Raw genomic sequence first — 14,342 nt, forward strand, 5'->3', positions numbered from 1 at the left:
TAACCACATCCAGTACATTACTCGACTCACTATATGCTATATGTATCACAATAAATAGACCCATAAACCAAATGGGTCAATATGTTCAAAAATGACCCAACAAGAAAATAGAAATGAACTAGGATTGTGAATGTTTTTTGTAACAGTTGGTAATTAAGCATGGTAATAAATTTTATAATAAATATGTAGCTAAACCATTCTTTTTTAGCCTTGGAGGTATTCGAATTGATGCAATTCCTTCTAGCCCTGAATCTGTTCATGCGGAAGGACGCAAGCTACTTAGAGATGGCAAGGCAAAGGTAATCAGGGCTATTGGCCTACTCGAGACATTGAATAGTTTCTCAAGCAGTAGGCGCATTCGAGAACATCTGTACGGGGATATCTAAACTATTGGATTCACCTTAAATCTCCATTTGAAAAAAGCGATGAATAGATAAGGCGAAGCCAGCTGAAGGAAGGGCGCTAACGAGCAAGAAAACGAATGTGCTAACGCACAACCGCTTTCCTTTCTCTGATAGAGGCTCGCTTCTTCAATTCATTCATATCTTAATATGATCGAATGTTGCATGAGACAGTTTTTAATTAGCTTTTGCAAAAAACGAGAATGACTAAATTACTAAATTTTGTGTTTTCGGGAAAAAAAAATAGTTTAAATAAAGTTATGAATTCTTCAATTATTAAACCTATTTAAATGTAGATTTTTTTTTTTTTGAAAGGCAAGTAATATATATAGATATAAAATGTTACAATGAGAAATGAGCAAGCTCTAACATTTTTTCACTTTATTTATTTTCCATCCATACATCTTTTATTTATTCTGTACTTTCCATCTTCTATCTATTTTAAATTTACATTGAGATTGAGATTGGCATTTCCCAAACTATTTGATTTCCAAAACTAATTATCATTATTACTTTTAATTTAAAATAATTGATTTTCAAGATATGTAATCACTCCATTTTGACACGTTATATTATAGACAACAATAAACAATCAATTTAATAAATAAAAAAAGCGGATTGAAATATTGTGATTTTCGTTATAAGTGATATTCAGCAAGGGGCATACTATGCCTTAAAAATTGATATTGAAGTCAAGTTTATCTATACTATATATAATTTGGTAATAATGCTGACATCATGTAATTAGCTTTTTCAAGCTCTAAGATTGTTAATATGGCTAGGTGTTATTGTGAGCTTTATTGATATAATGATGTCATTGAGTGTTATACTTAGCCCCGTAGCAATAACATAAATACAAATTTTGTTAAAATATTTACTCCATATTAACTTAAAAGAAAGATGAGGAAGATTTCATTGGAAAAAGAAAGATTCTTATGCACGCATGCTCATTACTACTCAACAATCAATATACGCATGCTTACTTCTTTTTTTTCTTCTTCTTTTTGTGGAATCTTCAAATTAATTACTCTGTAGCATGTCCGATTGAATACATCGAATTAATATTTCCATCGGTAATCTTGATTTCCTTTGTCTCCGTCAAGTTCTTCACATCATAATCAAGCATTTTAATCAAGTTCTTCATCTTCCTATCCTATAATTCAACTCCTTAAGAATTACTACTATTTCTTTTGATGATGCTATTCTTCATTACCATTTTCTTATCAATTTCTCGAACGAGATTTTGATTGAAATGTTTATTTGAGGTTTGTTTGTTTAGTATGAAAAAAGATCATTCTTAACCATGTTTTACTAATATGAATAAAGTGAATGATTTGTAAGAGTTTAATGTTTTCCATTATCAATCTATTTTGAAGCGTGTATGTTTTTACAATCAAATTTCATCATCTTTTTGTTTGGATTAAATGCAGTTGCAACATATGAAAGTTAAATAGTGGTTACGAGAGTGCATGTAAGGTGTATGATGAATTGTCCAAGAAAATGGAAAAGAGAGAGTGATGGTGGTGATGCATGATTGAAGGAAAACATTATGTTAGGCTTTCGAGTAAAAATCATAGGTTTGTAAACTTGAAATTTTCTATTTTAAATTTATAATGGTCATTATTAGTTTTCATCATCATTATAGAACATTTGTATATTCGTTGTTAGATGTATGGCTGAAGATGTCCATTTATAGTTATGTGATATTCATTTTTGTTGTAGTCTGTTATGGAGCTATAAATGTATGACTGAAGATGTGAATAGTATGATATATTTTTTTTTTTGTACTCCGTAGTTTATAATTGAAAATCAGTAACATTTATTGTGAAGAAGTGCTTCTTTTCTTTAATATGTTGTTATGTATGCCGTTGTCTTCTTTAGTTGATGTAACTAACTTGTTTTAATTGTATTTGCAGTAGATCTTTGGAGACTACAAGGCATCATAAGTTCGTGACAAATTGTTTAGTAATATTATCCGCTCTGAGCAAATTGAACTTGATAATACTCTCAGCTAATGTTCCTACCATTTGTTATAGCTGATGGAGAACCTGTTTTTGACACCCAAATATTATTGCTGAGGTAGATCACTTGATAATATTTCTTCTTTCATATTTCTGCAGTCTACTTTTCCTATTTTTTTCTTTTTTATTTGCTGTTACAAATGCCTTTACTAAAGGTTACACAAGGTATACTCCCAATAAAAGTACATTAGAACTACGATTTGCAATATTTCTTTTTAGAGATCAAGTGAAGTCTCTCTCTCTCTCTCTCTCTCTGACCGGATTCGTTGGAAGAAACTATTAGTTTGTTTTTTGTTTTCTTATAACAAGTTTTTGCAATTTGCAATGTGTTTAATGTTTAAAGGATATTAAAGTATGTTGTTCCTAACAGAATTAATAAATTGTATAGTGGAGTCCATCTTTTTTCTAAAACCAATTGGTGCTAGAGGGACTTCCCCTTTGACTTATATGCATACATTTCAACAAGCCCCCTCACATCGATGCGTGGAACGGTTGTAGAGATGGCGGCAAGAAGAAGGCCTGACTCAATCTCTTTGTAGCGACGGCGGCACAATCATGGGGGCCTGACTCGGACTCGCTGTAGAACAAACCGTCCACCTAAGCTCTGATACCATGACAGAATTAATAAATTGTATAGTCTAACAACATGCACAACACATAAGTCCAAGAGTCCATCCTTTTCTAAAACCAATTAGTGCTAGAGAGACTTCCCCTTTGACTTATATGCATACATTTGTTTTTGTCCATGACCGATGTGGGATAACTTCCCAACAGTTCCAATAACCCAATTCATCTATTGCTGTTAAGTAATGTTCATTATGTATTACAAAAGAAATGAATATGTTCTCATAACCTAGATGTTGCTATTATTAGTGACGAATCCAGAATGAAAACCCAATGGGGTTCTATTTTTTTTTCCTTTCTAAACCTAATCATATTTGAAGAGAATTTTAGTGGTTGTTTACCTCTAAAAAACCTTAAATTTTAAAAATATATGAAATCACATAATTAAATTTAGTCGTGTCATATACAATGTAAAGAATACATCTTATTAAAAAATTTCAAAGTAGTAGGGTCCTTTGACCCCACACCAATACATGTAGAGTCGCCTCCGGCTATTATTGTTGTATTTGATTATGTGTATGAAAAAGAAGCAAATGTGGACACATTTGGTGCGTTTACTATACCTGTTTTTCTTATGTAGGGGCTTCCCTTTTTGAGGAGTGTTGTTTCAGTTGATGGTCCATCCATGGGTTTAAATTCTTTTCCTTCAATAATTCTAATTGTAAGGTGTATTGCTGTGAAGTGTTTGATTATTGATGCTAATGTACTATTTAAGAGTTAGACGTGATTATTCATTAGTTGAAGAAGTGTCACCTCTTACATTTTTTTTAAACTCATTTTGTCTGTTTTACAATTTTTTTTAATCATAGGACATTTTAATAGACTATATGGTATAACGTGTTAAGTGTTAATTGCAGGTGGAGAAATGAGAAGGCAGTGGTTAATTTGATTGAGTGGGTCAAAATAGGTTGAGCCACAATGATAGTTATGTTACTCCGTACCTGAGTTGGTAATCTAGACTAAGGTGATGTGTTTTATGTAGATTTATACTAAGGAGATCAACAACTATTGTTATACTTCGATCATATGTAATTTGTGTTAATGTAGTTTGGTTGATTGTCTTAAATGGAGCATGACTTACTTAAGATAACCACTTTCATCATATTATACAGCAATGATTAATTAATATTTTGTAGTCATAAAACTAATTTCTTCTCTATATTTATATTTATTAAAAAATATATCAAAAAATCTTATCCATTTTTTTTTTAAGTGAACTCGTGTATTCACGGGTCATTAACTAGTTGTAATTATAAATTACAAGAGCATGAGACCGTTGCAATTTGGAGAAGTTAGAATACAAAATTAGAATATATGGCACTACCATCGCACCCGAATTTTGTGCCGTTGTTCATGCACGTTGCACGCTTGGAAGCGTTTTCACGTACTAGGTTAAAAAGACTTATATTGAGGTCTCGGGGCCTTCAAGAAGATGATACGGCCTCAAGTTGGTCAACAATTGGGTTTGCTTGTCGACAATATTTTTTTGCATAAATACAAAATAATTGCTCAAAAACGGTATTAAATTTGTGTATTTGGTTATTTATATAGTTAGGTTCATTATCTTCGGGACCATACGTACAATTAAAATTTTGGTATATTGTTGTCATCTTAAGTTCCACCCCATTAATATTTAATCGTGCTTCAAGTGCGGCCGCACATTTAATCTTAGGTATCTAAAAATATTTAGTGGGCTAGTTGAGTAATAAACACCCGATAATTTTGTTGTTACCTCTTTAACAACTTGTAAAAAACTTGTTACATTCCAAGTCATCCCATTTATCGGCTTCAATTGGTTGGGAAAATTCATTTGGTACATAAGACAAGTAGAATTCCATCTAGTATTATTATCAAAATAAGGACCTAATCAAGTGTCATTACAATTTTTAACAAAAGCTTTACAGTTATGATGTTGTACGATAGATCGCTAATAATAATCTTCTAAATTTATTTTTTAACGGCACAAACACTTACACGATCTTGAACTCTCAAGTTTATAATATGAGCAAAACAATGGTATGAAAAAAATGCACCATTCAAAATCGGTTTCATTCGTAATTTTAACATCTCAATGGCACTATCATTATTAGACGCATTATATTATCGATTAAATTATATTCAACCAAAGTTTCTTTCACGACTTTTCGTTTATTATTACCATTATGCGTATAAGCAAATATTATAAAATCGGTAGTCCGTTCATTAAATGAAACCAATGAGCGGTAACGTCTAAATAAGAATTTTTTTCGTTTCGTGTTGTGCGCTACAAACATTACAAGTTATTGAAACATTATATTTTTATGTTCGGTAACCTTCAGTTATATTATATTTAGCTTTTTATTCCATAATTTAAAAGCGTCACGTCTTAGAGTAGTACGACTTACATTGTTATATCGCGGTTGTAGTCGCCTTCAAATTTTCTCCGTAAGCCTTGATTTGTCGAAGTGGTTGAAAGGAAGCCCTTGTTGAATTGTAAACCTTATAAAATCTTTTCAAAAGCCCCTTTTTCGTACGGTTCTTTCTGATTGTCTTGCAACATCCAAATACGGTAGTACGTAAAAGAATGAACTCAGGGGACGAATATTATATCGGTCAATGTGCTATTGTGGCTGTAAATGTACACCTTGGTTACAACCAAGAGGATTCGTTGGTGATGAATCGTGCTTCTTTGGAACGTGGTATGTATTTAGATCAGAGCATGTTAGAAGCCAATGGTCAATGGGTCAAACATAAACATTTTTAAAATAAAGGATTTAAATATAAGATGATATAGCGTTAGTTTAAATAACGTATATGTTTTATAACGTTTATTTACGGGTCTAGTTATTGAGTCGACAGCAAACGTCGATTTATTGACGACTTGACTGACTCTTAGAGCCTAAAGTAAATTTCAGGCAGAATTTAAAATCCATGGGAATTTGATTTTATCATTTTCATGGCGTCTCAATTTTATTTTAATTTTAAAATTTTTTTCCTACTTATTGACCAGAGGTCTACTCGGAAGCAATCTCTCTATCCGTCGAATAGAGAGATGGATGACTTTCTGTACTTTTAAGAGTGTTTTTCACTCCGGGTGAAAAAATGACTTGTCTTACTCTCGGATAGGGGAAAGATTATCTACATCTTACCTCCTCCATACACCACTTATGTGGTATTAAGTTTTGTTGATACTTTATAATGTTTATTTATATATAATTATTGTGAATTTATTGATTTATTTTTAAGATATACTATGTAAATCGGTATTTTTTTTCCAGCTAATTTTTAAATGAGCTTGGGACTTTCATTTACACTAGAAGAAAGCCAGACACTTTGACCGGCGTTGACCGACTTTGACCCGACATCTTCTGGTTGACTTGATTTTTAGCACAAACCTACTAATTAGACGTTTTGGATGAAACGGGATGAGTTAGTCACTAAACCGCTACAACGGTTGCCGTTTGCAACGATGGTATTAGCAGAATATTTCACAACTTAATGATTATTGTAGGTAAGTTCACCAAACCTCGAAGACAAGTTTTCAGGTAATCACGGGCAAAAGGGTGTTTTGGCAGGGGCGATTCTAATCCATTAGCAATGAGGTTCAAGGATCTCAATATTAAGTGGAAAGTTTTTTTTTATAAAGTATACTAAATTTAAAGAGAGATCCCATATATTTGTTAAATTAATGACTTTTTTAAAAAGAAAACACTTATTCTTTAGATTTTTTTATTAAAAAGTATCTATAAAATTGTATAGGACAACGTGAATTTTTGATCCTAAAATTGCCACTGATTTGGAGTCTCAGAAAAACTTTCCTTTCACGATACAAGGAATCGTTCGGGACTTTGTTATAAACCCACACACTTTTCCTTCTCGACAAACGCCAGGTCAGCCGCTGGAGGCTGCATTGGGTAAGGGGATTGCCTTGGGTGGGTCCCTGAAATACGCCACCCCTTTTCTCTACTCTTTTCAGTTGATGCTATAACTAACCAACTTCACAGGTATAAAAAGACCGGTTCACCCTTATTTGCATGTTAATTGAAAGAGAAATGCTTATTGTTATCTCGTATACAGCCATACAGGTGCGGATTTTCAAGATGGGGAAACGAGTGAGTTTACAATGGACGAACTGGTGAAATGGTCGAGTCCCTGGTGTTCATGGTCCCACATTTTACCGGAAGCTGACCCACATGTCAGTGGACAAAGTCAAATTCCGCAACACTGGGCCCGTTCATCCTCTCACACGACAACCAGTAGCAGACCACAAACGTTTCGGTGGGGTCAAGTTCGGTGAAATGGAGAGGGGCTATATCATAGCCTTTGGGGCAACCGCAACTTTATTTGCACGTCTCTACACACTCTGTGATGCTTCACATATGCACATCTGTAGGAAATGCAAAAACATGGCGACTGTGACCTTGACGTCAGTCTTACGTGGGCCCAAGATTTGTGGGCCCAAGTGCCGGGCATGTGATTCTGCTGGTGACGTTGTGAAGGTGAATGTGCCGTGTGGGGCTAAGTTAATTTGTCAGGAGCTTTTTAGCATGGGAATTGGTATCTAGTTTGGATCCGAGCTTTGCTAAAAGGTTCTCTAGATCTATATTAAATAAGGGTGCGGATCACAGAAATACTCAACGAAGGCTGCAACAAAAATCTTGATGAGTTCATGTTTCCCTTCAACTGGGTCGGACGATTATTTCCTGGAAAAACAGGCTGGTCCCTAAAAAAATAGGCGTCTTCATATGGAGGGTGAGGCGGGAGAGAATCCCCGTTTTGTCACAACTCGACAAGCGTGGTATTGATCTCTACTCCGTCCTTTGTCCTCTATACCGTCCTTTGTCCTCTATGCGATGACGTCGTCGAATCGGTGGATCATGCTTTATTTTCATGTCAAAAAGTTCGGGTTATTTGGGAAAAAAAATTCAATTGGTGGGGTATATGTCCGATTTCGTCTCCTCAAAACCTTGATGTATTACTAGACGAAACTTCTTATGGTCAATATTCAGAATTGGGCGCGAAGATTTGGCAAGGTTTGATATGGGCTGAGTTTATACTTGATTTGGAAAAATAGGAATAATACGGTTTTCAAAAAATTAAGTTGGTCGCCGGCGGTTGCCCTTTGTGAGATTCAAGTCAAGAGTTTCGAGTGGATCGGGAATAGGTGCAAATCAAAAAAGCTCGATTGGCTCGATTGGTTACACAATCCTCGTATCCTTATTTTATAGCCATTGTTTGTCGAGTGTAACTGTGGGTTATGATGTAAACATAGGATTCTAGCACAGTATCGTTATGTTTCTTTCTTTTGTGAGAACTATTTGTATTCTTTTGGGTTTATTTATATATATAATTGCCGTTCAAAAAAAAAAAAAAATAAGTGTAATCATAAAGTAGTTAAATTGCGTGTAAGATGATGTAACCAAAAATTGTACTAGTACTCGGAATCATAATTCCGGTCTGGTTTTGGATAACTGGTCATTGGTGCTAACTGCTTGGAGACATTGCAGTAATAACTGATCTTTTATTGATGTTAGTGGTAACTCTTTCCTTTTAATATTAGCTACTTTTCGGGTTTTGATATTCACAGAAAGGCCTCAAGTTCACGCCTCATTAAGCTTATCTTGGTGTGATTGGGCAGGGCCGGAAATATGTGGGGTAGGGTGGGCACCGCCTACGGTGAATTTGTAATTTTCAGTGAAAAATTTTAGATTTTTAGATATGACTCCAGTGGAATTTTTTTTTTTTTTTTTTTGAAAAGTCTCTATATTTTGCCAGCAAAGCTTCGTTATTTTTCCAAAAAAAATCTCCATATTTTGCCCAAAAACTTTAATAACGCTTTAAAAAAAAAATTCGCATCCCGTGAAAAAAATTTCCGCTTTAGCCGCTGTGATTGGGGAAAGGTAGAATTGAGTTGTATACATCTGAATCTGAATACTTGCCCTGCCCGAGTAGCCGAAGAGAAAAAATCTCATCCGTTTACTGATTTATCTTATCCGTTTATTGATAAGACATCAAACATATTCATACATGCATACATACATATAATAACCAGAAAGAAGGTAGTTAAACTGTTAAATCTATATAGTAGCAAGTTACGTAAGTACGTTTCTTTCTTTTTTTCGTTTAGTAGCAACATTCATCTTCATCTTCAACACAGCCTGCCTCTCTTGAGACGTAGTATACGCGACAATCTCAAAAAAAAAACGAAAGCCAAACAACAACGATAAATAGCGGTCTAATCTGAATGACCAAATTGAAGATAGATATCACCATGGAGACTATAAGAAACATGTAAAGGGTGTCGGCGAGCGTACTGATAGATTGAAGAAACTGAGGAGACGATGATGAACACAAATCTGGAAATTGGTGTCATTTTAATATAATTAAGTTTCAGATACAATTTTCTGTGTGTGTTTTTGACTCTTAGAAGTTGATTCTAATTGGTTTAGATAGCTTGGCTTCAATTTATACAAAGGAGAATTTTGAGTGGGTGGTAGGTATTCTATGGTCTGCTTTGAGTCAAGTCTGGTATAGTTAAAGTTTGTTGGTGCTTTAATAATTAAAGTTGTCGACATGAGTAATTACGTGGCAGAACACGTCGACTAACGTACGATAGTGACACTTTATAATTATTTTGTTTATGATAGAAACAGTATGATGTATTACATAGTACGGAATATATGATAATAAAGGATTTAATTTAAAACTAGTGGCGGAAGTATTTTTACTCAGATAGGAAATCTGATTATTTCTCTGGTAATTCAAGATGTGTAGTTAATTAACTTTAAATTAAACTTCATATAAAAGGTCCATTTGTCTAACCGTAACGATGGTGAAGAGTGAACAATAAGTTGGTAATCCGTGCAATAAAATTTACTGTACTAGACATATTTCACCTTCTCTCACACAAAAATAAGTTTTCAGTATTACTAAGTATAATTTTATAAAATTATACAACAATTTTGCAGGGATATAAAGCAAAACACACGAATCAATATCCGTGTTGACACCTGTCTGAAACAATACGTGAAACCGTGATTTCGTGAACCTTTGTTTCGCCAAACAATATAAATTATGGGACGTTGCATTAATGAGGTTCGCGTAGATGTTAATTATTTCCCAGTAGCCCAAAAATTCTGACTTCCGAGGCATTCTTTATGACATTTTGTATTAGAGCGGTCCCAACGGTGGTTACCTCCACTCCGTCCATAGGTCCGCCCAGTGTGACGACCCGAAAATTTTCGACCAAATTTAAACTTAATCTTTATATGATTTCGACACGATAAGCAAAGTCTGTAATGTTAAGTCTAAATTTTTTTGAACTGTTTCATGAATTCATTTGTCCTTTAACTATTCCCGACGATTCACGAACAATTGTGTGTAAATAAAAATGTATATATATATATATATATATATATATATATATATATATATATATATATATATATATATATATATATATATATATATATATATATATATATATATATATATATATATATATATATATATATATATAAGTATATGTAATACTTTTGAATAAATAAAATACACCTTAACTAATTGGAATTAATAGTGTAAAATAATTTAAAATATTATTTAAAATAATATATGATTTAATTTTTAGAAATAAATATGTAAAATAATATGCGATGTAATGAAAACTGTTATTATAAATATATTGATATATAAATAGGTATATAAATACTACTTCTAAAATTATATTAAATCTATTTGTTTAAAAATATAAGATATATTTATTTTAGTAGTTGAACTTGTTATTGAAAGCTGTTTATATATAGAAAGCGAATATATTAAAAATAAATGATTTCGAGCTTAAATAATAAACAGTTGAAATACTCGGTTGGCATTTCGTTAGTGTTCATATAGATCTAATTCGAGTTCTTGAAGATTTAAAAAGAAAGTTGAACTGTAAATCGATTACTAAGATTTTAGGTTTGACAGAAATATTTTTATTTTTTTAGTTTAAATTTTAATACTCTGTACATATTACTTGAAACTACAAATAAATATTAGACGAACCTTTTTGATCAGGTTTCAAACATTTAATGACCAGAATAAATAAATGAACTTAATTTAAAAATTTGGGATTTTTAAGAACACTTTTATATGTTAACTGTTTAGCAATGGACACGATATATCACTCCGCGAATTGAAAATATCTAAGTGTCGGCATAATTTGACAAAAGGGAGGCTGCTTAGTGCTCACTTCCTGTTTCCTTTCAACTCATTGAATTACAAAATTATTATTATATTCTTATTATTAATTTTTACTAATATTATAATTATAAATTATATAAATCATATATCTATATATATGTGTGTGTAGCAGAGAGATCGATAGAAAAATATGCACCATCACCGGTCATCATCCCCATCCTCAAACACCTTCGCCACCATCTATAATCACCGCCATCACTACCATGAATCACCCTACAAACCGTCACCCACATCACCACCTTGTCTCTCTTTAACCACCTCTCTCTCTCCCTCACCATCTTAATTCCTTGTGAACTTAAAACCACCACAACCATTAACCCGGCTGTTGAGAGTCTAAAACCCAATAAATACCGCCACCATATAGTCCCTGTTACAGCTGCTATGATGGTCACCTTTCCTCTAATGTTGTCGCTATAAAACATCAAAGAACCGCCATGATCAACCTGCTACTGTTCGCTGCTATATTAATTACTTCTGTTGCTGCTATAACGTTGCTACTGCTGTAGCTGAAAAACGATTATGATGATATGCAATATTAAATGGCATGGAAAGATGAGGGTGAGCCAGTAATGTATGATGACAATCGAACACAGTTAATACTTTGGCAATTTAAATAGATTGAAGATACTATATGGCGCATTATGAAAGTTTAAGCAAGTTGATTGAGATAGAGGTTATGGCCGACAATAATGGGTACAGCTAATATTCTAATTATTTAAACAGACATTTCTTTTCTGGCCAAATTAATTGTTAATGATTTTAGGAAGGATCCGTTTTTAGTGTTGGGCCATGAACCGAGTTTTGTTTTGATGAGTGGGCTTTAAAAATAATTTCAACCGGGAATCAATTGATACATGGGAACCTACTATAACTGCAGCCCGCGTGCTATTTTTTTCTGATTCTAGTCCGACAAATAGCAGGCCAAAAATCTGAAGTTGGGCTGATATTGTTATCTATTTTCGTGACCCAAAAATATCCTTGCTTGTCGTGTTTTTACTGCTACACTACTACTTGTAATACTTGTAGTGACCCGAACTTTTCCATGTTTATATATATATTAAATGAAATTGTCATTTACATGATTAAGTGTTTCCAACATGTTAAGCAATCAAACTTGTTAAGACTTGATTAATTGAAATAGGTTTCATATAGACATTTGACCACCCAAGTTGACCGGTGATTCACGAACGTTAAAACTTGTAAAAACTATATGATGACATATATATGATTATATATATAGTTAACATGATATTATGATAAGTAAGTATCTCATTAGGTATTTTAACAATGAGTTATATACATAAAATTGAGTTTATTGAATTAAGAAACTCGAAACGATATATATAACGATTATCGTTATAACAACTTCTTACTAAATACATATGAATCATATTAAGATATTGATACACTATGTTTAATAATGATAAATGATAAGTAAACATGTCATTAAGTGTATTAACAATGAACTACATATGTAAAAACAAGACTACTAACTTAATGATTTCGAAACGAGACATATATGTAACGATTATCGTTGTATCGAAATTTAAATGTATATATATCATATTAAGATATATTAATATATCATAATATCATGATAATATAATAATTTAACATCTCATTAGATATAATAAACATTGGGTTAACAACATTTAACAAGATCGTTAACTTAAAGGTTTCAAATCAACATTTACATGTAACGACTAACGATGACTTAACGACTCAGTTAAAATGTATATACATGTAGTGTTTTAATATGTATTCATACACTTTTGAAAGACTTCAAGACACTTATCAAAATACTTCTACTTAACAAAAATGCTTACAATTACATCCTCGTTCAGTTTCATCAACAATTCTACTCGTATGCACCCGTATTCGTACTCGTACAATACACAACTTTTAGATGTATGTACTATTGGTATATACACTCCAATGATTAGCTATTAGCAGCCCATATGAGTTACCTAACACATGTGGGAACCATCATTTGGCAACTAGCATGAAATATCTCATAAAATTACAAAAATATGAGTAATCATTCATGACTTATTTACATGTAAACAAAATTACACATCCTTTATATCTAATCCATATACCAACGACCAAAAACACCTACAAACACTTTCATTCTTCAATTTTCTTCATCTAATTGATCTCTCTCAAGTTCTATCTTCAAGTTCTAAGTGTTCTTCATAAATTCTACAAGTTCTAGTTTCATAAAATCAAGAATACTTCTAAGTTTGCTAGCTTACTTCCAATCTTGTAGAGTGATCATCCAACCTCAAGAAATCTTTTTTATTTACAGTAAGATATCTTTCTAATACAAGGTAATACTCATATTCAAACTTTGATTCAATTTCTATAACTATAACAATCTTATTTCGAGTGGAAATCTTACTTGAACTTGTTTTCGTGTCATGATTCTACTTCAAGAACTTTCAAGCCATCCAAGATCCTTTGAAGCTAGATCCATTTGTCTCTTTTCCAGTAGGTTTATCCACAAAACTTGAGGTAGTAATGATGTTCATAACATTATTCGATTCATATATATAAAGCTATCTTATTCCAAGGTTTAAACTTGAAATCACTAGAACATAATTTAGTTAATTCTAAACTTGTTCGCAAACAAAAGTTAATCCTTCTAACTTGACTTTTAAAATCAACTAAACACATGTTGTATATCTATATGATATGCTAACTTAATGATTTAAAACCTGAAAACACGAAAAACACAGTAAAACCGGACATACGCCGTTGTAGTAACACCGCGGGCTGTTTTGGGTTTGATAATTAAAAACTATGATAAACTTTGATTTAAAAGTTGTTCTTCTGGGAAAATGATTTTTCTTATGAACATGAAACTATATCCAAAAATCATGGTTAAACTCAAAGTGGAAGTATGTTTTTCAAAATGGTCATCAAGACGTCGTTCTTTCGACTGAAATGACTACCTCTTGTAAAAACGACTTGTAACTTATATTTATGACTATAAACCTATACTTTTTCTGTTTAGATTCATAAAATAGAGTTCAATATGAAACCATAGCAATTTGATTCACTCAAAACGGATTTA

General features: G+C 32.5%; 1 pseudogene; it reads left to right on the forward strand.

The window, feature by feature from the left end:
* Positions 1–5,609: 5,609 nt before the first annotated feature.
* Positions 5,610–7,611, forward strand: LOC139863351 (DNA-directed RNA polymerase D subunit 2b-like; annotated as a pseudogene).
* Positions 7,612–14,342: the final 6,731 nt, after the last annotated feature.

The sequence above is a fragment of the Rutidosis leptorrhynchoides genome, chromosome 8 (assembly GCF_046630445.1).
Source record: "Rutidosis leptorrhynchoides isolate AG116_Rl617_1_P2 chromosome 8, CSIRO_AGI_Rlap_v1, whole genome shotgun sequence".
In the NCBI taxonomy this organism is placed as follows: Eukaryota; Viridiplantae; Streptophyta; class Magnoliopsida; order Asterales; family Asteraceae; genus Rutidosis; species Rutidosis leptorrhynchoides.